At 46.8% G+C, this 27142-nt stretch overlaps 1 protein-coding gene across 1 annotated transcript in view; it reads left to right on the top strand.

Annotated features, from left to right (window-relative positions):
* The first annotated feature begins 1676 nt into the window (after nt 1–1676).
* The window catches only part of LOC121593268 (acid sphingomyelinase-like phosphodiesterase 3a), an 81356-nt gene continuing 55890 nt past the window's right edge, over nt 1677–27142 (top strand). The window contains exon 1 of the mRNA XM_041915489.1: nt 1677–1861. The gene's annotated coding sequence lies outside the window, so the exon portion shown is untranslated. The remainder of the gene's footprint in view (nt 1862–27142) is intronic.

The raw sequence follows: 27142 nt of genomic DNA, 5'->3' as shown, positions 1-27142 counted from the left end.
ACCGCTCCGGGTCATGGGAAATGGGCAATGTGTATGCAAACGCACACTGTCGAAATGGGGAAGGCTTTGGGATGCTTCCCCGGCGAGGATGCTTAATTGTGCGTGAGAATTGCAAAGTGTCATAGATTGATGAAGCTTCGGTTGCGTGTTTTTTTCTCTCTCTCTTTCTCTTCTGATGTGCGTGTGTTGTGCGCTCGTTGGTTTGGTGAACACGGAACAAGCGAAAATGCGGAGAGGTGAAAAACAGAGCCCAACTGTTGGGTTTGGGGAAGGGCGCGAATGTAGCGGTGACTTTCGACTTGTCTGCTGTCGACTAAGTGATCCTTTTGCTTTCCTCTCCTACCGTTCGCGGAGGGTCAGACGGGTTGTGGATGGGTGATATTTGCAGCAAAGGGGAGAAGGTATGTACCAGAGGGAGAGAACCAGAGGCGCGAGCATTAGGTGGTTCTATGCTACGAGATGATGATTATACGGTACACGCTTTGCATAGACTATCAGCTGTATTCAGTGGTGTTGTTCGGTGCGGTTGACGACTTTATTAAAGCTAACTCTCCGGACGCTGGAATAAAGAGAACTAACAGAATGGATTTTTTGTATGTTTGTGTGTAGCGAATTGTTGGCTAGTTTAAGTAGTTGATGGGTAGGAGTTGAACTTAAATATCGTACTATTAATTGTAGAAATTTTTACTATTTTTTTTAAAATTATTTGTATTGTTGCGCTAGGACATCGAATTATTGATGCCTATTATGCCAATTATTATGCTTAAATATCTTAGAATTATAATGTTGCACATCTCATTAACGCTTGCTGTGCAGTTTGCATACATTTAGGTGTTTTCCAATAGATTATTTCATTCATACTGAAATAATAGTTTTAAGAACCTTTTAGGAGTGAAATGAATCAACTGATTGCATTCGATTGCCTTCGAGTTAATAATGATTAATAGCAAACAAAACCCACACAGCGTGTAAGCTACCTGTTCCACCTGCCCATCAGTCGACCGTTATCGAGCAGCGGGCAGCAAACCGGTTCCGAGCACTAACCGTATTCGAATTTGACAGCTGCCGCAAAATTCGAGCACTTTCTGCTTTCGCTCATGCGCACAGTGCCGGCCGCGAAAGGAAAGCAAACAACAGCAACAAAAACACTCAACCCCCTTTCGGATACCAGACACGATGGTGTGCTTCGGCTGTCAAGGATCTTTTCTGTGTTCGTCCCATGGCCCGAACGTTTCCCGAACGTAGCTCCACCGTATCGGGACTTCGGGTTCCGTAATGCGACTGAGAAAGCGTAAAAGAGGGAAGAGTGATGAGAGTGTGCCACTGCCAGAGAGCCACAAATTCTACAACACCTGGCTGCCTGGCTGAATAGATGGAGTTTGGAACAATTTTACGCCTGGCACAAACTGGTGAGCGCTCATTCCGTCGCATGAATCTTTGCGTAGAAGGTAATTGGAACATTCTCATCGTTTTTCGCCGAAATTTGCTCTGTTGTGCTGTGCCCCTGCTACGCTCTTACGCACATGGAATGCTCTCCCGGTAACATTTGCTCTCCCCACTGCTCACTTTCTTTCTCTCTCTCGCTCGCTCTCTGCATCTGTTTGGTGGGTGGAAAGCTCGTTTGAACAGGCGACTACGACAACGAAAGGACGGTTTGGACGGTCCGTCGGGCAGTGGATCAGTTTTCTGCGATGCCGTGCGGTGATCGGACGTGTCCCGTGGACGTGCGTGTTTCGCTTTTCCGCTAAGCGGCTGTGTACCGTGTGTGAATAATGTGTGTTTAGGTGTGTGTGTGTGTGCGTGTTTGAAGGTGAAATCTGCAGTGTAAACTGGCTACCAGACGGTGCGACAAATAAAACAGGTATACTGGCGCTCCTTGGTGTGTCAATTGTGCACACATAATAAGTGAAGTGAATCCTGTGTAAGAAGGTTTTAGTACAGGGTGCACGAGAAATGTGCACCAATAGGTTGATGACGTAGTTCAGCAAGGAAAAACATCGTTCATTCAAATCGAGGAACAATTGAAAGCTCAAAGAAGAAAAAAAAACTGTAGACTTACGGAGAACCAGCAACAAACACACGCGATTGGTGGAGAAAAGCTGTAGATGATGTAGAGGAATTGAATATTGCTGTGTTGATAATGACAGTGAAAATTGTTCCATTTATTCCGAGTGCTGAGTGCCATCAAAACCAACTTCCAGTGGTACGGTGTGGTGGTGTGCAAAACACTTCAATGTGTGCTTCCGTGTTCAAATGTGCTATGCTCAGTATGCGTTAACAGAAAAGGAGTCCTTGAAGTCCTTGTTCTGAGATTGCGTGTACTTTCGTTGCTTCGTTGAAAAAAAAAAACGCCAAAAAGGCAACAAGCAGCTAGAGCAGCAGCATCAAAAGGATTCAGCAATCGCAACCGTAAGCTTCCCAAGCCATACACCCATCATCGATAAAAGCTCAACAATTTGAGCTATGCTCTACGCCGGCACCGGAACTCAGGCAGCTTAAGAATAATGGTATGTTTTTTTTCTTGTGCGAAACTTTCACCCCCAGCAGCACCGAACTTTGCACCGAACAAATCAACACAAACACTTGTACACTTTTCAACTTTTGGTGTGAAAAGTTTTGGTGTGTATGGTTCGGGGAAGAAAAATCGTTCTCGATTTATCTGTCGTGTAAGGGTGCCGGGTGTTGTTACTACCGCTACATGCACCGTACGCTGATTTATGTTACTATCCTTCCGCATCCCTTCTGCTTCACTCTCATTCACCCACTCGGCGGAACCTCCGGTAGCCTAATCCATTCCACGTGTCACCCAATTTTCACATACTAGAAAGATAAAGCTGCCTGCCTACCAAAGCGCCCGTCCAGACCCAGGGCCGGGCGCTTATCGGTGGCGAACTTTTTCGCCGTGCCAGCGAAGGTGTTTCATCGTCTTGTCTTGTGCACGGTTCAGGTGAAGTAATAAAGGCCAGAGTGCCCACCCAACCTCCACTCGAATCCCTTCATCCCCCCCCCCCTCCCCGTCGCACGCCTTTGCCCAGCCCAGATTGATGATGGGTTTTTCGCGGAGCAGATTGCGGCTCGCCTAGAAAGTTTGACTTTTATGCAGACTTTTACCGACCGTTGATGTTTAGACGCTTTGCACGGTCGATTTTTGAGCATCGCAAAGCTTGCTCGCCAAGTCCGCAGGTGACGTGGGGGAAAAGCGCTTGCCTGAAAGCTGTTTTGCAAGTGTATATCTGCCGCTGCCAGGAGAAGGGAGGGGTTTCTTGTTGTTTTTACTAGTGTTGGATGATTTGCTTTGCTTTTTTTTCTTTCTTTGGCCGTTATATGCTACAGCAGTACCGTTGACCAGGGCTTTGCGGGGCGCTTTTGTTTGGGGCCAAAAAAGGTGGAGAAGAATGGGGAATGGGAAAACTTTGCGTGCAAAAAACCGGTTATCAGTAATGAGATAGAATGGTACCTTTGCTGTGGGCGATTTTTGAAGCATAAACATGCGCAGGTAGATGCCATTGAAGAATAATGTGCAAAACTTTAAAGAAGCTCCATTGTGTGGTTGACATGCCGTGCGAACGGAGGCGTGTGCTGGAGATTAATTTGGCGAATTATCCATTACTGGTGGGTGAAGTTGCTGAAGGGGACTCTAACCAACACATTGCACGACTTAAACAAGGCATCTGTTCTACATGGGAACCTTCTTCATCGATGTAGCGGATTGGGAGTACGCAAATTGTGCCGAACCTTCCAGCCTTGTAAATTGGTGCCTCTTATCGCGGCTTATTCAATTACGACGGTGTTCTTGTTGGCCGGAGCAAACAAAACAGGGAAATCGTGCGCATGATACAAAACCAAGGATACACTTTTCTTTTCTGTTCTGCATTCTACTCGCTCAAAACACTCGTCACCCACCGACCGCGGCGAAAAGCGATACAGATCAAACAGATACTTCCCTTGCCGTGCGGTAATCCGTAGCCAGCAGCCCTGCAAGCAAATGATTGGCAAATCTGCTTCCGCTTATAAACACGTTCTCTTTTTTTGAGTTAAACACGTCGTTTTTTTTCCCGTGGTTGGTCGGCTAGCTCTAGGCAACCTTCGGAGAGAGAGGAGCAAACATAAAAAAAAACAGAAAACAACCAACTCGTGGTACCATTATTTCACGAGTGGCTCTCGAGCGGTGAGCTAAACAAGGCGCTCGCGCGCTTGTACGAGCAACAAAAACACACGCGAAAGATACGGGACAGCAAAGCTTCGGCAGGATTATAAGCATCGACCAGAGCACATAAGCCGCACAGCACACAGTGGAAGAGATACAAACCTGTAGCCCGTACTTATAAGTAGCCCCCCCTTCCGTGGTAGCCCCGCTTCGGTGTGGGGCAAACCGTTTCTGGCAAACGATCCCTTCGAGGGTGCAGATAAAATTAAACCAATTTCTCTCCCGGGCGAACGTCCGGACCACCGCCACCGTCTCGCACACACGTTCATTGACAGGTTTATTTCACTACCACCGCACGGCACCGCGGACGGTTTTTGGGGCAAATTTGGTGGTGGTGGGGCAGTAGAAAAATCGAGCAACAACTTACGATCACCAAACGCTGGAAGAAGAGCGACAGAAAGAGAGAGAGAGTGTGATAGCGCGTCCAGCTCTGCCCGAAAACGTTGGTTTTTGGGAAAAGGAAACCCGGCGAGTAAAAAAAAAGAAGGAAAGATGGCTTTCCACAGCCTTCCAAGCAACAACAACATCAATAGACAACGTGAAAGTAGAGGAAAAAGAGCTCAAACACACACACATACACACGTCGGCCGGAAGTCAACGGGACAATTCCACCGGGACCCGTGTGGACCGGTGTTCGTGATCTTCGTGTGTTCGCACGGTCTACAACGCCGTACCGCAAAAGGCAGCTGACTGGTTGTCGTCCTTTTTGTGCCGTTTTGCTTGGTTTTTTTGTTGTGTCGTCTTTTAGCGCCGTCTTTCGGTCGACCCATGGTTCCGGGAAATTTTTGGGTTGAAAGAGGGAGAGATAAAAAAACAAAATTCTACCAACGGCCGTTGAGATGCTTTCCGTTGCCTATAAATAGGAGCAACAAAAAAACAACGTTCTGATCTCGGACGGAAAACGGAAAAGCTGGGAACGCAAAACGATTTATATTCCCACGGTGTACTGCGAAAGCGGATGCTGAGGGAAGCAGAGCGCTAGTAACCTCCAAACGTCCAAATGCACGCGACTGCACGTGAGGTAGGGCAGGACACACACACACACACACACCCACACACACACACACACACACACACACACACACACACACACACACACACACACACACACACACACACACACACACACACACACACACACACACACACACACACACACACACACACACACGCACGTTGTACGTTTGTGCGGTTAGTCTGTCCGACCAACATTCTGCCGCTGGATGTTCTGGCCCAGCGGCCAGAAAAGAAGACATACGGTGCACGTTTACGTTTACACCGACCTTGCACAAACGGATGGAAGCTGTGCTGTGTGTGTGTGTGTTTATGTGTGAAGCTGTGTGTGTGTGTAATAGCCGCGAGCAGGATTAGGATTTTCCCCGAGCACAAACAGTCCAAGCAACCCGGTAAAAGGAGAGAAGAAAACGCAATGGCTCGTGCAAAATTGCTATTCATCTCGCAGTGAAAGGCAAAGTGCAACCAGGAACGGTATTTCCTGGCCAGCTTTTCCTGCTCGTTTTTTTTTGTTGCTCTCTCATTTTTGATATTTTTTTACAACTTTTCCAATGGGTAAAAGCACACCGTTCGTGAACGTTACACAGGGCACATTCTTCCGTACCATTTAGCCCCCGAAACGGACCATTTTGCTCAATGCTCCTTTGGCAAGCGCAAACGAACGCGCCTAAATATATGCAATGTACGCGGGGAATCATCAGCTAGCAGGCGCCTGCTAGCGCAAAACGGAGGAAATTAACTGACATTCGCCGTTCGCCGCGTCAACGCAAAAACCACCGGTTTGACCCGGCAGTATCGGCGTTCCCCTTTTGTGTGGCGTTGCGTGTACACAAAGAGACTGCTGACATTTCCACCCGCGACGACGACGCCGCTGCGGAGTGTTGAGTCAGTGGTTTTCTTGCGCCAAAACCACGGTCTCCCGCGCAAAGGTTAGATTAAAGCTATCGGAAGCTATAAATTTGATTATGCTAAACAGTCGGCCTCGGCTGGCTGGGATCGGCTTACGCCACTTTGCCGAAACCGTTCATTAATCAAATTTAGATTTTTGATATCCTTCAAGGCAGCGAGGTTCCCTTGCTATCCTCGCTTACCATCGCGGTTTCCATCCGGTCCGCTTCCATCACGCGTAACGTGACGCGCATCTCTCCCGCCCAGGGGTTGCGATCCGACAGACACGCCTCCGTTTGAAATTAACGTCATTAAGATCGGTGACAGGACAGTTAGCGAATGCCAAGCCAATGAGGGAGCTATAGGGAGACATGGGGGATGGCAGAATTTAAGAGACAATTTAACAATTAAATTTTAATCCCATCCCCGGCGTAGCTCATCTAGCATGTGGTTAGGGAGGTGTGAATCATCAAAACCTCGCGCTGGACTGTTCAGCTACACTTGACAGGCACTGGAAGGTTTTAAAGCTTGGCTTTAATGTTGAATTCATGCAGCATTTCTGAACAATGTGTTAACAGCACAATACTTCACGTAAAAGACTCCATTCGTCATTGTCTCATTTTCGGAAAGGTCACAAAAACCGGCTCGCCCATAATATAGGCCTCCTAACGAGATGATTGGAGATGATTACTGGAAAGGCCACGAATCGAGCAAAATCACCCAAATCAAGCACAAATGAAGGCGGTGTTGCTGCTAGGCGCTCTCACCGCCTAGGCTCGCTGAAACCTTTCACCAGGCAAGCACCAGGAACCAGGCCGTAACACGCGGCCAGTTGCATGATGAAGCGAAGTATTTCGGTTACCTTAGCGTACGAGAAAAAATTGAATAATTGTAAGCAATGGAAGGCCTAATCGGCCGTAATGGGGGTCATTTCTCAATCGTGTAAAATATGCCCAACACATTTCCGTGCACCAGGGCAGGGTGTAATTGATGAGAGTGGATTTAATCGTTGATTTACTGGCCCGCACATGTAGACTCGGGCTGGAAAGGGGTGCGACAGTATTGAGTGGTCTTGTTTTTGGAAGTGATTAAATTTGCTTTATTTACATAACGATTGTTTTGGGTGAAAATTTAATCGTCACTAACGGCTCACAAGAAACTTTCGAAGCTGGATTGGACGCTACAGTCAGTCGTTTTAAATCATCCTCCTACACAACGGGATGGCACAGGTCTCGGGGAGGGAGCTGTGAAAGATATTTTTAATTAAACCCCCAGCCTTTGCCCACGCGCCCCTCGCTAGCTGATTAAACAGAATCAGGTTAGAAGTTCATTAACTTCATCCCACCACACGCGAACGGGGCTCTGACGGCGAGAATTAAAGCTGCCAGTGGGTCAGAGAGACAGGAAAAATCATGCTGCCGCGCCTATGCTGATGCTTGGCGCGATGTTCCTAATGATGGTTTCGCCAATGATGTTTGCCGCAACCCGGTGGCCGAAAAGGTGTTGCTCTGTGTGGTACGCTTTGTTTTTTGGTGTTTTTTCTTCTTCTGCTTGTGCCGGTCGCACTCGCAACAGCCAGTTATACAGGGTTTCCCACGATTTATTGGTCAGTTCCCATGATTTTTTGGTGCGTTCCCACGATTTTTTGGTCGTATCCCATAGATTTTTGGTTCGTTCCCATAATTTATTGGCATTTTCCGATTGGATATCAATACAATTGGACCAAAAAATTCTGGGAAACGACCAAAAAATCGTGGGAACGCATCAACAAAATATGGGAACCCACCAAAAATTGATGGGAACCGACCAATAAATCGTGGGAAACCCTGTATCTAGCCAGCTGGTTGTGTCGGGGAGGGGATTTAAGGAAGGACGAAGTTTTTCCCACAGATCGATAATGCCGATGAGCTCCATCCTTTTCACTCGTTTGTACCACCGCTGGCAGGGTGGAAGGTTTACGCCGATGCGGCATTATGCTAAGCGATTGTGCAGAGGGTAGATTTATGCGGGACAAAGGGAAGTAGCACAGTTGGTTGTCTAATTATGCTGGAACGCTCGGACATCATACGAGCTGCATGATACAGGGTTGCTATGCAAATAGATAGTGGTGTGCTGATGGAGCTCAATAATGGGTGAGAAAGTAAGAAATTGCTGGTCTTTTTTTCAATATGATCTTGGCGATGTCACTGACATTTGTCAATGATCAAAGCCTCAAAAATGTTGCACAGAGAAAAACGCAGTTAAGCTGTTTAATTATGCCAAACCAAGGTGGCTTAAGTAAACCTGGACAAGCTTCAATTGTTTCGCCATGCTACTGTTAATGTGATAAGTTTCAGATGAAAGCTTTTGTTCTAGTTTGAAGGAACAAGTGGCATGCATAGTTACAAAAATTTCATCCAGCGAAGCATGTAGTGCATAAAGGAAACCACCCGATGCTGTGAGTCGTATTTCCAGGAATTGTAATGCCGGTTGCTCTTTGTGGTAAATTAGCAGCAAACTACAAGAAGGAAGGCAGCTACGCATGTACTTTTCACGCCAAAAAAAAAAACTATTATAAATCAAATGTACACTACACACGAGACGACGTTAAGCACAAGGAACAAGCACTCACAATAGACCGCTCAACTGCTCTGTACTTGCGGGCGAGAAAAAAAAGGGTTGCATTTCCTGTCGTTTGTGGGAAATGAATAAAAAAAAAAAAAGATGAAGGACAGTGCGCGTTGAAAGGTCAGAGGGTAAGCAGCAGCTGTACGGCCGGAGCGCTTATTTAATCCTTCCCTTACATTAGGGTTATCTTTGATGGAAAACAATAATAAAAAAAGTTCGCAACACACTCACCCACTTAGAGCGCTGGCGGGGACAGGGGGGAGGAGAGAGAATAAAAGCATGCGCGTACCAGTGCCACCTGGACGAACGTAATCATAAGAACAAAAGCACCCGTAGCAGGTGAGAGAGAGAGAACGAGAAAGAGTAGCAAAACCATTACGAAACCATTTTTGCAACATTCCGTCTGACAGCCGTTTGTGCGGAGACGCTCGGCTGCTGGCGGTGGGTGACGAAACGCTTCATCTATTCATCTGGCCCGGTGAGTGGGTGTGTTAGTTTTCCTTTTCAAACCATGTACAACTTGTTCACCCTCCCCAGTAAACTTCCATCCCTACCACTATGCGGTCCTTACAGTCTCGACTGCTCGGGAGTGTATCTTAGGACGATTTTCCTGCGAGAACTCGCAAAAACGGTGGTCTAACGAACGTCAACGGGTAATCCACCGGATGCCGGGAACAGTGGTGGACCTCGACCGAGAACTGAATCACCACCAACCGCCCCCTCCAACCCCTCTCGGGTTGGCACTTAAGGGTTGCTTAATTTGATGAATGGCAGGTTACACCGTACGTGTCTACATCATTCGCCAGCGAAGCTAAAAGGTCTTGGCCGGTTCTCCGCCTAACCACCGGTTATCGGGCAAGTGTGTTTCTTCTACTGCCTCGCTCTCTCTCTCTCTCTCTCTCTCTCTTTCACTCTCTCACGCACGGAGCGAGAGCCGTCGAAAGGCTTTTATTTTTCGCTCCCGGGGGGGAAAGCTTTCACCTTGCACCGCAACGCAAACCGGTTTGGTTTTCTTTCACTCTTTTTTCCCGCTTTTTTTGTTGTTTATCAAAAACAGGGGGGCATGTTTGGGGTGGTGGGAAGTGGGACAGCATAATAACTCTGGCTACCCCGGTTGGAACCACACACACACGCACCTGGCTCGAGGCTTCATTTTTGAGAGGTGAAACACATTTTATTAGCATTATTTTTCACGTACGATCGTTACTTCTGGTCTGGCGATGCAATGGAGTGCGATGGAAGGGCCATTTCGAAGTTTCGGAGAAAATGGTTATGGCCTGCGATAACGCGTGTATGTGTGTACAGTGAGCACAGGGAAAGCCCCCGTGCCCCATTGGTTGGAGAAACAAGCGAGCGCCAACGAACTCGCCCGTCACATTGACACGCTTGATTATTATCCGGATGAAAATGCCGTTCGTGCCGATGGATTGAATATTTGCCCTCCGCACACACACACACTCACATAATTTCAATCACATTTGGCTTCCCCGGCTGTGGGGGTTTCGCCTTGGAATAGGTTTTAAATTGAATTGTGCCTAAAACGAGCAAACAAATCGGCCCTCCAAAGGCGAGCTAGCGTGCCGATTACCCTCCCAAACAGCTGCTATAAAAATGTATTGCAATGCTTTTAATGGCACCCAGATTTATTCCCTGTTCGTGAAAGCTGGCAGGCAAGCTTACGCGTGAAGGTGGGAAAAAGTTGGCCCGCTCACGATGGGAAGGAGTAATTCAACTACCGCACTTCATAGATTGGATTAAAAATTTCCCAATCCCCAGCAGAGCGGTGGGAAAATCTCTTTCCCTAAAGCCAAGCACCACCGTGCGAGATGGATGCAAGTTTCCGTTTTCTTTGGCACGGATGAAAATGAACGATTTTTTCTCCCTGATTTGCTTCCCGTTGCTCGCACTAAGTGGTTCCATCGGTTAATTTTAAAACAACCCATCATAACTCATGGTCGCTTGCCATCGCTGAAAGTTTGCTGTAATCTTGCCCCGCGGGATAGGTTTTCCTTCCTCGCCCGGGGCTGTTTTTTTGCTTTTACTGGCGAGCTTATTGCAATTTCTCCCCTTCCCAGAGTGCCGAAAGCAAATTATCTTCATCGTCAACCAAACGATAGTGGCACCGGATCGATTTTCCAGTGTTGATACATGAATTAGTGGAAGAAAAGGAGGACACGAAGAAAAAAAAAAGGTGATACAAGGAAAATTGGGTACCAGAAGATGGGAAAAAAACCCGCCAACTAAACTGTAGCTTGCACCGACGGCAAACCTTGGACGCCGTAGTCGATGTGCCAAACTTAACCTTCCCTTCCGTTGCCACCCTACCCCAAATCTCATATGAGTCATACACTAGTCGATGTCACGTTTCCGAAGCAATTTGCATACTTTGCCCTTCACTCCAGTTCCTTTTCACGAAAAGTTTCCCCGGGCAGCTTTTACCCACCGGGCTCCGTGTTTTTCGAGGCGGTGGGTACAAGGCGTGAGGTGGCACTCTTTATATGCCACCGAGCGCCGTGACCGATTTTGGTCGCGTGTATGCAAGGGTAAAGCGTGGAAAATTGCTTCCGTCCCTCGAGAGCCGGTTGACGACGGCGACAGCGACAACGACAACCACGACGACGGTGGTGATGATGATGACGATGATGAGGGTGAGTGGTTAGAGTGGAGGAAAACTACTGATTTCTATGGCACTTTCCCTTTGGTCACACACACACACACACACACACACACACACACACACACACACACACACACACACACACACACACACTCATGCTGCCTTTCAGCTTGCAACAATAAGAGGGAAAACTTTCACACATTTCCCCTTGTATGAGGCGCCTGCAGCAAAGCACCAGGGGTTTTTGCATGCAAAACCATGATTCGTTTCAACCCACACGCCTTTCCTCGCCTTTCCCTGCACTTATTACGCTGCAACGAATTCCCGTTAAAGAATGGGGAGGAGGAGGAGTTTTTTTTCGAGCGGTTTGCTGAAGAAGGCTGCAAGGAAGTGTGTGGTGAGTGTGTGTGTTTTTTATGCTCAGTGCTATGGTGCGGTTGTGTGTGTGTGGCACCAGTAGTCCTGCTGGATGCACTTTCCTGGGTTCATCGTTTTTCCAAATGAGCACGACCGACAGTTGGAGTGGAGTTGGCGTGGACCTGGCGGCAGCGGATGGGAACAGCTTGCTTGCAAGATAATTTTCCTTCCGTAACAAACTGCACTGATGAAAAGTGACAACCTTCCCACTCCCTCTACCCCGCTTGGGCTTGGCTTGTTGCGAAACTGCGGAACTGAAAGGAGAAGTTTTTCTTCGAAATTACTTTGCCCACGTCGCACGTTCCGTCCATCCCACGGCGAGACCGACTGTGTCGATCTCATGTGTGCATGCACGCACTCGGGCACTGTGTCTGTGTGTGTTTCTAACCATTTCAACGTAGAGATAGTTTTCTTCCTCCTTTCGGTTTCCGGTGTACAGCACACAAACACACACACACACAACAAGCGGTTGCTGCTGTTCCGGCTCTTCCGTGCTTAGTGATCAACCAAGCTCGAAACGATCATGAACGGTTCTAATGTCGTTGATGTTGATGATGATGATAGTTAGTTTAAGTAGCGAGTAGAGTGAAGCGAGTCCTGCTTGTGGAGTTGCTTCTGTGTGTGAGTGTGTTTTGTGGTATAAAAAGGAAAACTTTATTTTCAATGTTTTCCATCGTTTCCTTCTACAATACAAAGGAAGCAGCACGAGAACGACAGTGCAGAGCAATCCACTTTAATATAATTTTCCCTTGGGTTCGTTTTTCCCCGAAATCGGCTATTGATTCCATTGTATTGGAGCGAACAAAACGATCTGTAATGAATGTTTACCGTACAAGAATCGAGCTTTACAATTTAGTAGGAAGAGCAGCGGTTCGTGTTCCATTCATCAGCAGATACTTTGCTTTGATTTTAAAATACACGAAAGATAACGATCCCATACGGCCAATAGGCAACAAAAGGGTTCAACGGAACTGATCCTTAAACCGTGCTTGCCTACCAAGAAAATAGGCCTACCATCACGGCCTGCTGCCGATTGCTTACCGCCGGTGTGAGAAGTCGATGAATTTTTCATCTCGATTAAAGCCTCCCGTTGCCTACATTTAGGCGTTGATCTCATGCGCCCCGGGGCGGAAGACTTCAAACCTGAGCAGATTCTTATCCCAACTATTTCGAGAGGCTGAAGGTGTGCATGTGTGTGTGTGCGTGTGTGTGGTTTACCTTAACAATTTCCTCTCCCAAAAAGGCATCTGCCCCAGCATCGGTTTTTGAGGCGGTTTTAACCCTTTTCTCACGACACGTGGAAAACCACTAAATGAATCGTTGTCTTTACGATGAAACTCCATCCCTTTCCTGCATCTACCCACCAGGGGAAGATGGGATGTTTGGCTCCGACCAAGCCTCGGCCAGCCCGAATAACAAAGCCCTGTGCAACCGTACCAGAACCTGGGTCAATGATGGAACGGTTTTCCGTACCACACGGCAGGATTAAATAAAAATAGCCCCAGCACACACACATACACCCATCCTTGATGAAAAAGGTATGCGCTGAGTTGCGTTACAACCTGCCCGAAAGCCCGAAATGATCGAACACACACACACACACCAACACACCCATCCTCGGTCGCTGTAGGCCAATGCGGCCGGGAAGGAGATAGTAAAATAAATCAATTCCTATGCATGTTGGAAGGGTACGAAACGGGCACGATTCGCAGGGCAGGCAACCCCATCACGCACACAGCATGTAGGCTGAGGTAGGTAGGGCGAGCAGAGGGGCAGGAAAACAGGAAATTGGGCAAGGATTGTTTTACTGCCACCGTTCGGCCCGGTGCCCGCCTGCTGACGACCGATGATGGAGTTGCGCTTTTTTCACCCCCAACCCCCGGGGGCCGGAAGGTACGCCGGGATGCCCTAAATAAATACACATGTCTTTGATGCCCCAAATAATAGGATTGAAATTGGGAGCGAGAAGGTACGCCGTGACCAGGGAAACCTTGAGGGAAATGGTTTTGGGCCAACTGCAACCCGATGTATGCAGATCGATACTTGCGGCGCTTTGACCGGTGTGTGTGTGTGTGTGTGTGTTTGGCTACGAGACGGGTAACAAACATACAAAGAGAGCAATTTGAATCGTTTGGTTTGCTTTCAATTATGGTTATTTTGTAAGCAGATGCAGACTGGTAACGTTACTCTTTTTTACGAGAGTTAGGTTTTGTGTTTTTTGGGTTTTATGGGATGTAAAATGATGCCTGTTGGGGTCATATTACATCCATCCGTGGTGAGAGAGAAAGAGAGAGAGAGAGAGAGAGAGAGAGAGAGGGAGAGAGAGAGAGAGAGAGAGAGAGAGAGAGAAAGAGAGAGAGAGGGAGGGAAAGCGAAGCAATGTTTGCGAAGGAAATTCTACTGCAGCAGTTTTATTAAAGAGTTTTTTTTTGTGTTTTATTTTACCAATCAAAATCGTTCTACGCTTTGTGGTAGTTGTTTGCTCACAGCTCCTATGCACAGTTTTTCATGGTTAAATTTAAATACACAAAAGAGTGAATGAACTTTAAAAGTTGCGCAAAATCGACTTCTCTCTACTGCTTGCACTCTTCGCATCGTGTTCAGCTCGATCACGCTCTTATCGGTTCTTATCGGGTGCCAAATCTTTGCACCTCGTTTCGAAACGTGCCGGTCGACGGGCAAATCTGGGTCGCTCGAGCTTTGTCTGCACACACACACACACACACACAAACACACAGCCAACAACACAATTGGTCTTTGTTTTGCTATATCGTACCGTGACCGGTTCTGATTTTAAAACAGCTTACCATTGTTTTCGGCTGTGTTCGTTCGGTTCTTTTGCAAAGCATTTCTTTCCTTACCGCCTTGCTTCACCTGGCTTGGGGTAAAATCGTAAAGTCGAGTGAATCTTTTGCCAATGCCACTTTGCGAAAGTAGGAAGTAATGTAGGGTGAAGGGGGCGAAATGTTCAAGTTTTCAAGTGAAAAGCTGTTCACCAGTCTGCTCTGTCACGACAGATAGCGATTGCGATTTGTAGAAGAAACTCCAGAATGAAGAGCAGTACGCCTGATACTTGGGTTTGTAGTTTTAGATAAGTGTGTTTTGTTGTTTAGTTTACTTTGGCTAGGTGGTTACTGCTTTGAGCGTTGTCTATGCTTTTGGGCAATCGTTTGTTGGCAAATGATACAGGTTTTGCTGAGCACATGCATTTGATTGGTAAGTGGGGCAAGACTATTGGTTGATGTGTTTTTGGAGTTTTGAGAAGAAGTATTAGGTTAATTTTAAAGATAGTATTTGAAGGTCTTTTAAAGATTCTATTATTGTGTTCTAAAATCATTAAATACTCTTTTTCTTGCAAGTCTTTTGCATTAGATCAAGAATCGCATGATTTCTCTTCATCTATGTTTACTTAAATATACCTAATTTAAGGAAAACACGTAACTCTAACCACAGTCTACCATCGACATACCAGAGCATTCATCACTGGAATTATATCGTGACACGTTTTGAAGCCTGTCAATCGTCCTGTTATTTGCGTTCAACTACAGAGCATCGAGAATTGCATCAAAACAGCACAACAACGAGCCAACCCTGCAACGCAAGAAAATGCAATGCACCTGGGTGTTGCCATCACACCATCCGAACGGTGCGCTTCCGTGCCTTCCGTTGACTTGACTTGAGTGAAATCTCTTGAACCGCGCATCGTTCTCGATGACACGATCGCACGGAAAATGGAAAACAAATAGCTCAAACAAGCCTGGGCCGAGGGAGGTAGCCGAAACGCACTAACGAGATCGTGCTTGTTTGTTGGAATTCTAACCAATCTTCATTCCTGTCGTGTGTTTGTGTGTGTGTGTGTGTGTGTGTGTGTGTGTGTGTGTGTGTGTGTGTGAAAAAAAGAATCAATGTGATGCAAAAAGAAACAACGAGCTGCAACGACTGGAGCATTTGTGTACGAAGCGTAAGAATGTTTGCAGTGGCAAGCCACCTTCTTCCCACAGCGCACATGCTTCACACCCAACAGCAACGACGCAGCTAACCATGTTTGAGCTATTGCAGTGGTGGAGGAAGAAAAAGCGAAAGACAACAAATCCCCAACTATCGTTCCAGGGCAAAGGGAAAAGAAAACCACCACCGCTAGGTACTTCCGATAACAATGATGAAAGCATTCCATTCGAATCCAGTTCTCGACTCTCGGCCGGAAAGTGTTTCCGGTTCGACTGTCGACGGCTAACCAGTGTAGTGCACGTTTCCGGGACAGGTTCCTCTCACTCTCTCTCTGTCTCATCCACTCTCGAACGCTACCGGCTCCACTTTCGTCAAACGCAGAAACATGTGTCAAAGTCAATCGCAATGAAATTTGCTGGCAATCACCACCGCCACCATTCTTGGTGAGCGGCTCCTGGCCTGCAGTGACGCTTGTGCGAAGGCATCGAGCATCGGTGGGCAGAGGGTGAGTGCCGGTGCTCGTGCTCATTCGTCTTTGCCTTCGTAGTCGCACAAACTGCAAGCTCATGAATTCTGCCACTGAAAGTGGGTGGGAGGAGGAAGAGCAGGTCGTGCAGCGTGTCGTGGCATCAATTGAAGAAGGCTGAAGTTTCCTTGAGTTTGACAAATAGCAAACGGTACGGAAGGAGCCCTGCAGCCAGCAGGGATAGAAAGAAAACACTATTTCTTCTGTCAACGTCAGTTCGATTGGGAAGTCGGAAAGGTCGGTTTGTCAGCGTACGTCTACGTTACGAAGCTGTCGGTACGGTGTCTGCAGATTGAGCACTTACAAGCTAATGAAGATGATGGAATGGCTTTATCTTGTTGGAATTATAAAATATTTTAAAGTGGAATTTTGATATATATTTCATTATTCAAATAGCGCTTTAAAAGTTCTTCCTTAGAGTGTTCCGACCAATTTGAATTGCTGTACAGTTTAAGGATCTTCAAACGGATTCTTATTGCATTCTCAGAAAGATGCAGCTGTCTGATTGTATACTTTTCCTAAACATTGAATATGTGCACTGCTGCCCACGTCTTCTGAATTTCACCCGGGACGATTCGCCCCCCCCCCCCCCACACAAGAACGCTCACTCACCACCAGTCAAATATTGAACACTGGCAAGGCAAAACTAGTTTCCAGCTACCTTTCGTTGGGTACACCAAGACCGGATCGGTTTTCCCCTTTTTTTTTCTCGGAGCGGCTTGCTTCCGGCAACTGTTTTCAAGTCGGAAAAAGGACCCAGCCCGCCAGTGCAGAGCCGAGCAAAAGTTCCGGCAAATGCTTCACTGGCTGATGCAAACGGCGTATGCAAATTCTCGCAAACATGCGATGACTTGGGATATGGCGAATGGGGAGGGGGACGCTTCACGGCATCGCAGGGTGGCAGCGTGAGGCAAACCCAAAAGCACACAATAACAATCAAGATGTATCGTATTTCGATTTTATCCTATCCCGCTCGAAATTCAATGCACGTCATCAACAGTTCAGATTCGAGCTGTTTGTATCGCGCGGCATTGCACTACTTCGGTGCAGCAGTGGCGGTGCTTCCCTGCCCTTTTTTGGTTCGTAAGGTGGTGTGAAGTGGTTGGGTGGCGAATGTTGGCTGGCTCTGCCGGTTTCGTGTGCACGTGAGATCGTGCATGTTTGTTGCTCGGTTGCGGATGCGCTAAAGGAAGTGTTTTGTTGTTGCCAGGGGTGCGCCCATCTCTTCTCGGTACGAGAAATCAAATCGTGGCGTTTCGCTTTCATCGCGAAGATTGCAGTTTGGCAGAACATCATTTTCCATTCCAGAGGGTTTAGGAGGATAGAATGTTTGTGCTTTTGTGAAATTTGTTGATTAAGTTTTCACGTGAATGGATCCGAGATATGCAGCCGAGCAAAAAAAAAAAAAATAAAATGGAAAGAGCTGCTTGTTGCGTGAGCGATTCCTGCTCGCGTTTGATTCATATTGACATTCTTGTGCATTGTGCTCGTGCGCAAATTGGTGTTTAAAGTCGGTAAGAGTATAGGGAATAATATTTTCCTAAAGTGAGTTGCAAATAAAGCCATGTTTTTGCTACCAATATGACATTTTTTAGAATTTCCAGAATCATGAAAATGGCTAAACACTACAACCGAAATTCAAAACGCTCAATACTTAAATTCTTGAAAATCATCGTAGACAAATTTCTTGGACTTGGACTACAAAATACTTTCCTAATTCATTGGAAGATGGCTATAAATATGAGCGGTTCGTTTTTATGCAAAATAACTAATTCCAACAAAAGGCTTCACGGTTTCAATCCTTGTTCTTAGAAAATAGTCATGGTTGCAAACATGTTCAAGAAGACAAATAATGCTTAAAATATCAATAATTCTAAGTAATCAGTTTGAGAAGATGGTCTTCCATGTAGCATTGTAGCATTCTCTCAAACAATACCTTCGGTGTAAAAATAGTCCAGAATCTTCCAAAAGAAAATAAGATAAATTAGATTGCTGGGACGTTCATCTTCAACCATACCTAAATTAAGCACCAGGTCAAGGTTAACAAGCTATCACACTGCCACGCAGGTAAATAAATAATTCCATGCTCTTTGAGCACATGTCTACTCTACCTTTACAGTGCAAATCCACGTCCACAAAGCTAAAGGAAAGGGTTATTTTTTCCAAAAGTCAAAAACACAAGCAATTTTTTCATACTACCTTATACCTATCCGCACAAAACCTCCTGTTTTTCCTTGATCTACTTCACCCACTCTAATTACGGCTGACGAATGAGTGCCCATCAGTACGGGAGCTAACTAGAAACCTTCGCTTCCATTATTGAACACCATGCCCTGCTCATGTGCTGGTAGCCCAAGCGACAGACGGCTATGCTTAATAAGCATGCTAGCATGCTATGTTCGTTTGTCACATTGCTAACTCCACTTCATTTGTTACTCATATCCCGGTGCTTGTGGCAGCGTGCTCTACGCAAACAGGAAAGAAAAACATCCGAGACGGGGAAGAGAATACCAGCCCGAACCCCGGAGCACAGTCCAGCATAATGATTGTGCCGTTCCTTTTCGGTGCAGTTTACTCGCTCCCCACGCAGCTGAAAGCATTAGCCACCGGATAAGGAAGAATGTATCCGTATTCATAATTTATACTCCCAGCTGCCGGGAGAGTACGAGCGGGAGATTGGTCCAGCGGGATTGCCGGGTTCCGTCGGCCACACGCGCCAAACCCCCATTCCAGTGCAGCCTTCGCTTCGGCACTTGAAGACGCACGGACCATGATGCTCGCCCCTCGTTACGCTTTTGTTACGCTCCTTTCAAATAGTTCCTGCACCCGCACACAAACCACAAATCCATCCATCACCGAACCGGTTCCTCAGCCGTACGTGCCGAGCCGTTCGCTGGGGGATTTTGAATGGACTTACTGGCACGGGCACAGCCGGAGTCGGCCCGGGGGAACCGGTTCGATATGGACGTTCGCAACAAAATCGTTTGTTGACCTATCGACCGGCCTGCTGCTCCGCAAAAACCCGGAAACCCCCAGAGCGAGCGTCCTGTGGGAACGATACGGAACGCTCTCGAATGGGGGAAACACCCCCTCCAGTCGAGCGAGTCCCACAGTGTCAAGCTACGCTTTCCGTTTACGTTCTCGTGTGCTTCGTTTTCTTTGGTCGGTGTATCACCGGCCAGGGCAGTCAGCCAGCCAGCCAGCCAACCAGCCGGGAGGATTACCTGGCATAAATTGTAGTCACTTGTAGTCTTCCAACTCATCGGGTACGGCTAAAATGAAATCATGAGCCCATCTATTCTGAGCCACGGGGCCCGTATCCTCGGCCTCGGGTTCGTCGATGCCTAAATTTATCGAATATCGTTCATCTATTCCCTTGCTCCATCTATTATGCCTTCTTGCCTGGTTTTGCTGCCACTTCGCCTCTGTCCGTCTCCATTGTGATTGAACCCGAAGACCGGGGACGAATAATTTTCTGCCTCCGTTCCCAGCTGACACCGCTGTCATTGCTGCCCATCGGGGTAAACATTTCCGCCTGGACGGTGGTGCTTTAGTGGGACGTAACTCACCGACAGGGTCTTAAGTATCGTCCCCCCCCCCTCGCAATGCATTGGCAGACGGGTATGGGGGCGGTCCGGACGGACGTGCGGATCGTTCCGAGAAATGTCACAGGATCAGCGGGTGTCGATAATTTTCCTTCATCCATCAACGATCGGTATCTTGAAGCCGGGTCGGCAGCGGGACACCACTCAGCGAGGCAGGGGGGAGGGGGGGGGGAGGAGAAAGTCAGGTCCTCGGTACGTCGGGTAAATGGGTTTCCGTGTCCGTCAGAGCGTGTAATTTATGTCGCACCTGCAACCGGCAGCAACTACTACGGCATGCCTCTCCGATCCGATAAGGCTAACGGTACCGGTTCCTCCAGTCGGTGCTGATAGATTGCCCTTCAAACGTCAACCCTCCTCGGATGTTCGGATCTGGTGCCAGCGGCCGGTTTCGTTCGCTACACAATGTTGGGAGTGGTCCGAGTGCGACTCGGTAGGTTGGAAAAATACCGAGTGCGGAAATGAAAGAAAGCGCATCTTACTCATTGGTAGCGCACAATTGCACCGTAATCAGGATGAGGTGAATCGAGATGAAAACGACCGGATGCAACTATCGACAGATTGTGCAGTGCCTGCCGGTGAGCATTGGAGAGAAGCAGTAAACCGAGCCGAGCGGAACTAAACCGGAAGAGGTGTGCAATTTTCGTCATCGGGAGTAGGGATAGCCAAGTGTCTCATCAGATCCAATCAAAATATCCTATACATTCTTATTATCCTTTGCATCTGTGCTTCATTGCTCTTGTTGGATTATCTTGCTGATCATTGGGAAAAATGGCTTGTGATTACTTTTGTGATAGTTAGTAGCTGTTAGCAAGCTCAAACCTGAATACAGGAGGAATTTGATTAATATTTTCTTTTTGTCAGTGAATATCTTTGCAATGTGAATATCAAATTAAATATCCTATTCGATAATATCCAATATAATATTGGAAGAAGGTAGTATCTTTAGGCTTAATCCAATCCAAGAATAGTAAAAGAATAATATTTAAATGAGTCAACTACGCTATCAAAACTGTGTGGTAATGGGAAGTTTTACTCATTTAACAGTATAGTAAGAGTACAGAGCTATTGAACTAAGCTTGTGTTAGTGAAGCTTTTATCAACAGGGTTGTAATTTGCATTCTATTATCTTTATCTATCTATACAGGTGTCCCCCGAGATACGACTGTATATGGGACCGAAAATATGTCCCAAAGCAAGGCGGAAGTCGAAAAAGTCGTATGTCGAATATCTATGAATATTAAGTTTATAACCGAAGTTGAAGAGTTGGAATTTATGATATTGTGTGTTTTATTTAAAAAAAAAAGTTCGATAATGTAATGAATATATTCAAGAAGCCGTACACAATATAGATATTCAAGATAGGGTAATTATGGAATCTTTGGAAATGTGTGTATAACGATTATCAGCCCAGAAATTCAAAAAAATACATCAATTTCTTGTCAATGACAACTTTTAACTGTCAAAATCAAAATCGTCGAATCTGCGAATCGTCGTAAGGCCCGTGTCTGTGCTCCATCGGATGCGATTTTATCGGAAGGCCTGTCAAAATTTTATATGGGATTTGACAGATAACGTCGGACGTGCGATTTCGTCGTACGACGAAATCAAAAAAATTTGATTTCGTCGGACGCCGCATCCGATTTTATCGGTCAAACTAAATGTGTGGTGTTTTGTAGGAACAATCTCAACTTAATTTTTCATAATCGTTATATTATTAAAATCATCCAAATAATCGCAATATTATACGAAAAAGCGTTTGACAGCACGTGCGATAAAATCGCATGCGATGGAGCACAGACACGGGCCTAACTCGAGGGGGTCGTAACTCGGGGTACGCCTGTATATATAAAAATCTCGTGTCACAGTGTTTGTAGCGAGCAACGTCCGAAACGGCAGGATCATTTTCAACGAAACTTTGCACACACTTTATGGTGGTATGAGAATAGGTTTTAAGACTTAAAAATCGTTCAGATGTTACACTAAACTTAACTTAATAATGATTTTCTAACTCCAATACAAAGAGCAGGATTGTTGTTGTGTTGTATACGGCACTTTGACACTTGGTGTTAGGTGGCTGGCGGTTTACACTCGATGATCGGATCCTGAGGGGATACAGGCACGATACAACTATCCCAAGTAACAAAGCAATGATGTAATATTTTTTTTGTTGTTTTGGAATAACTAAGTTTGTTGGGCCAGCTAGTTGTATATATAATCATATTTCTATTCCAATACTTGATCGATGTTGGATATCTCATTCATGTACATGTTGAATCTTTCCCAATAAATCATATTTATTCTATCAATTTAGTGCTATATTTTTCGTTTCCAAAAATTCTACCCATTTGACTGCCACCGTCTAAGAGTCACAGTAACAAACACATCAAACAGTGTAAATGATCCATTACTGCCATTTTATGCAATTCAACAGTATTCCTCGCTGCGGAAAACAGATTTCCCATGAACTGAAGCTAATGACTAGATGCATCTCCCGCTGGCAGGCTCTTGAAGAATGATATTCCACATTTTCATGCGAAAATATCAACCGTACCCTTTACCGAGCGGCACTGGGGAGTAGTTCAACATTGCATCCTACGCTAATATTCATAAAGCTTCGAGTGCTCGAATAATGGATGCCATTCATTCCGACTTCCTGCTAACTTTCCAGCATGTCCATCCATCCTGACGTCTTAAGCAAACGCGCCGGCATCATATCAATCTAAAAACAACAACAAAAGGCACCGCAGTAGCACCCGCACACACACACACACACTGGAGCTGTCAGACCAAAAAACGGAGTATGGCAGAGGTACCACGCGCCCGTTAAAAACATGGCCAGTACCGTGCAAGCTGTTACCTGCTCCGTTCTCGCGATTGCTGAGAATGTGTCATAAAAATTAAACCATCAGATTCACTTCCGTCAGACGTTACGGCTACGCTTACGACGGGAACGAGGGGACGATCCATACGGTTTGTCTCTCCAGGGAGTCTCCGGCCCTTGGACCAGTATCCATGCCATCATCCAGTGTTGTGCCGGCAAGCGGACGGTGCAACCAAGCACCGAGCTTCCGGTAAAACGGCTGTCAGTCACGATCAGTCGCCCGGCAAGGCCCGGGGCGCTGGGGGGGGGGGGGGGGGGGCATCAACCAAACCAACAACTGGGGCCCAACACATGACGTCCATTACCCTCCCAAGCCAGGAAGCGAAACCATTTACATAAACTGTTTCGCCTTTCGGGCTTTATCTTTTAATTAATATGCAATCATAAATTCCAAATATTGTGCGATGCTACACCCGATGGTGGTGAGCACAAGGCGAAGAATGAATGCGCTGCCACTGCCATGAAGACACCGAATGAAGCGATGCGCCCGACGCTGTGCAGCGCTGTGAGTGTGCTTCGAGCCGAAAATGTTCCAAAGACATTCTTCCTTCTCATTCAACGTCTTGTGCGTTCTTGCGTCGCCTTTACTTTTCCTCACTGTGTGTGCCGTGCATCCGTATGTTTGCCAATGTCGGAATCACTTTGCGTCTCGGCGAACGATCTTCCTCCAGGTACGACCGACTGGTTGGCTTCGTTTGAGGAATTATGCGACGGTGGCTCACCCTGGCGGCAAACGAAGCGTAAGTGGTGCTTCGGTTTTAGGTTAAGCTGACGCAAGACAAGACATTTGGCCGACTGTAAGTGCTGTGTTTATGAATTTTTCATCCCACCTCCCCCCCTCCCCCATCCCGTTCCCCTCCAGCGATCCTTGCAGCAGCTCGAGGGTTGTTTCGTTCGTTCTTGTCTTGTAGTGGTGTCCCGTCTTTTACCTGTAGTATTTCCTTTGTTCTATTCTGATCCTTTCAAGGTGCCTAAGGAGCGAGATGTGTAGCGCATAGTACGAGGTGTGGTTGTGTGTGTGTGGCGTGTGTGTCTATATATGTGTTATTCATGCATCGTTTGTTCATTACGTCCTATTACGATCCTGTTCTGCTGTTTGGCACTTTTCGCCACTGACGCTCCGGCATCATTGTCAACCGAAAAAGGGATGGAATTTATCGACTGAGGTACGAACAAGGTACGGCTTCCGTGGTGTGGTGTTGTGGCACCCAAACTTTGAGCCTTTGCAAGATCGCACACGCGGCACAACACGATGGCAAACAATCAAGTGCGGACGAAAAATGGGTAAAGCAGCCGAACCCGGTTGACGATGCTCGTCGAGACGGCTTGTGCCGTGGTTTGGTTCATTCATGCCGCATGTGAGCTCACTCCTCTTCTTCTCGGCGTGTGTTTGTGTGTGTGCGTGTATGATTTATGTCTTGGGTACGTTCTGCGCTTGTTTGATGGCTTGTGCGGATGGCTGCCGGTGAGGAAACTCCTTTGATGGGATGGAAAATCGTAATATTACACTGACGGCTGAAGCCAACATTTCCGCCTGCAACCCGACCACGGTGGAATAATAATAATAAACCGCAATGGCAAACAGGATTAGAGGGAAGCTTGCTTTGGGGGGGGGGGGGGGGGGCGAAGAATTTGTGCGCCCTTGCATGCCCCGTTGTGGGAAGGAGAATTGTGATTTTCCATCGCGAGTTTTGGGCCCAGAGCCCCGGTTAGCATCGTCGCGCGGCTAACTTGCGCTGAAGCTTTTCACATATCCTCCTGATAGCTGTACTCAACCATGCATCTCCCATCTCCCCGCAGTGTTTCCCGCTGCTCAGACGGGACTTTTCGGCTCCTGATGAGTGGGTGGGAGATGGTAGGGCAGGGTGAAGTTGAAGGGCCATGGCATGGCAGATTTAATCAGCAAACCCTGACCAAACAAAGCTCGCTCACACAACAAAGACGGATGTGTCTAGCGCACACGTGGATGACGGCTGCACGGTGAGAGGCGGGCGTAAGTCCATCCCCGACGGTCGGACGGGACGGGGGGTTCGGGCTGTGCTCCGAAGCTTCCGAGTAGTACACGCACGGCGGTTGAATGATTTAATGTTTTCAAAATATTTGTTCTACCCCGGGGGGCAAAAGCTACCAAACCGCTCGCACCGATGTTCCGGTTTTGCGAGGCTCGCAACGGGTAAGCCCGGCAAGAATTGTTAAACCACAAGCGTAGGCCTCATTTGCTCTGGAGAAGACGGACGGCGAGGTGAAGGTCTCATTTAGCTAATTTTAAAGCTTACGCTCTCTGCAGGCCTTCCTTCGCCTCCCGCCGCCCTTCGCAAGCTCCGTATCCGGGGTGAAGAGTTTCGAGTTAGGCTTTCGGTGTGTTTTTATGATTTATGTTGCCACCACCGTACATGACAGCGTCCTGCCGTCGACATACACAGGCATGAGGTAGCTCAACTCAATTTCAGTGACAACTTCACCACACATACACACGCTCACATACGCTCGCACACTTCCAACGTGTTGTTACTGCTGATGGATTGTTTGGATGCTGCTCGGTGGCAATGTTTTGCCTACAATGGTTCCCTTCTCCCGTGTGTGCCCCCCCCCCCACACCCCAACACTGTTAAGTAGTATAATACCACTTAACTGATGATGTGAGATGGAATTACAAGCAAATCAGTATCAACAGTTTGCACGGTATCGGTAGCATGGGAGCGGGCGGGCATCACGTTGTTCCCATGACACCGGTAGATTGAAGGTTTTGGAAAGGGAATCGAAAAGGGGGGGTTTATGTTTTGTTTTCGTTCTGATGTTTACGCACACACACACGCGCATGCACATATACAAGCACGAGAGAGAGAGAGAGAGAGAGAGAGAGAGAGAGAGGCGGCTGCTGTGGAAAATCCCGTGTTTGGACTGCTGCGAGCGGAAGCCATTTTTCACCGTCGATGTGTTAATCTGGTGTGCTGTGCCTGTGCTTAATCCTGTGCTGTTGCCAACCTTTTCCCCTGCCTAAAGGGGAAGTTTTTATATTGGGGAGAGGGGTTGGTTTTGACAAATTGTTACACGCTCGCAAGAGGGGGAAAACATGCATATTTGGTGCGTAGTTTGCGCAGTTATTTGTTCCCCTCAAGAAGACGGTGAATTAATTCGTTCGACAGTGTTGTTTGCTCAATCAGTAAGAGGGGGTGAATTAATTCGTTTGCTGCGAGGGGTTGTGCGTGTGAAAAAGGAGGAAATGTGTTGCAAATTTAAGGGTAAAATACCATTCATTTGGTCGAAAATTTTATATTGCCAAAAGCACAGACAATTATTTTTGAAACTATTTAATAAATAAACTTAATTTTTTTAAACAATTTTGAATTTTCTTAGCAATATTACAGGGTTTCTCACGATTTATTGGTTGGTTCCCATCAATTTTTGGTGGGTTCCCATATTTTTTTGGTGCGTTCTAACGACTTTTGTCAGTTTCCCTTATCTTTTTGGTCCAATTGTATTGATATCCAATCGGAAAATACCAATAAATTATGGGAACGAACCAAAAATCTATGGGATACGATAAAAAAAAAAATCGAGAGAACGCACCAGAAAACCGTGGAACTGACCAATAGTACGTGGGAAACCCTGTATAGTTTTTGGAGTTAAAAGAACATTTAATATTGTCGTATTTTGTAAATTTAACTATTTAAAGCCATCAGAATGAATTGAAATGTGCAGAAACAATAAGAAAATGAGTTTTATCGTGCAATAGGATAATAGAAAACTTCAATCAATAATGATCCATGATTGGATTCGGTCACACCCATCGTCTGATAAGAATCTGTTTATTTCTTTTCCAATCTATTACTGAACCATTAACCTGCATTTCAATATCAATCAAGCGCACTTCACTTCAGCACCATTTTTATTATCAGTGTCCCGAGCCACCGAACAACCAAACGCGCGCGTACAAATGGAAATGCTTTATCGAGCACAAGATGGAGCTGCACCATCAATCCAATGGTTTGTGTTTCATGTTTCGCTACCTCTCCTCTCCGGCAAGGGGTGGAAAATTTCATTACCATTTGATTGAAACCGCAGACAATGTGTTTGACCACAGCAAATCATTGCGCCCAATGGTGCTGGAACTCACTCTCCACGTGGGTGAGAAAACTAAAAGCACCGAGCGCACACCGGACAAAACAAATTCGTTAACAAAAACTCAACACATTTTCCTAAGAAAGTGAAAGCGAACGAACGAATCTGAAGAGCAGCGAAGAGTGCGAGCTGCTGGAGTGGGGTGGGGAGGGGTGGGGGGGGGGGGTGAGGGAAAGAAAAACGACCTCCCAAAATAATTCCGATCCAATTTATACCGACACAATCAGTTCAACAGTTTACCCGGACCACACCGCCCCACCGACCGGGGTAGCCCTTTGGCGTATCTGTTTTCCTAGGAAAAATCGATCCC

The sequence above is a fragment of the Anopheles merus genome, chromosome 2L (genome assembly GCF_017562075.2).
Source record: "Anopheles merus strain MAF chromosome 2L, AmerM5.1, whole genome shotgun sequence".
Taxonomy (NCBI): domain Eukaryota; kingdom Metazoa; phylum Arthropoda; class Insecta; order Diptera; family Culicidae; genus Anopheles; species Anopheles merus.
The sequence above is the reverse complement of the archived record's forward strand: the minus strand, read 5'-3'. Positions and strand labels throughout refer to the sequence as shown.